This window comes from Arachis ipaensis, chromosome B04, assembly GCF_000816755.2.
Source record: "Arachis ipaensis cultivar K30076 chromosome B04, Araip1.1, whole genome shotgun sequence".
Lineage (NCBI taxonomy): Eukaryota > Viridiplantae > Streptophyta > Magnoliopsida > Fabales > Fabaceae > Arachis > Arachis ipaensis.
This window is the reverse complement of record NC_029788.2, coordinates 4,612,941-4,613,419: the sequence shown is the minus strand read 5'-3', so window position 1 is coordinate 4,613,419 and position 479 is coordinate 4,612,941.

Genomic DNA, 479 nt, shown 5'->3' with positions numbered 1-479 from the left:
AGTTTTAGTTGAAAAAATAATTTATATATATATAATTATAATATTTGTGGTAGTCAAGGTAAAAGCAGTAGCTTTGAAGAGTAAATACCAATAATTTAATAATTTGGAAAATCCAATGATACTGAAAGGCAAAATTTTTAATACTTATTGATCTTGTAGTGTCACGATGCTGGTTTGGACGCGTGTCAAAGACATAAATTAACGCATGTTCAAGACACAAATGCTGAGTTAGACGGGACGTGTGTCAAAAATATAATTTGACGCGTGTTCAAGACACAAATGCTGGGTTGGACGCGTGTCTAAGAAGGGAGTCCCACAATGAGAATTACTTGTTAAAAAATGAAGAAAATTAATCCAAGTTATTTTGGTTATTATAAACTTTTAGTTTGTTAATGGGACAAATGAAAATGAATTTAATAATAATATCTCTTGTTTTTTTTTATCGAAGTTCAGGCCAAATAGCAGCAGAACCAAGCCCA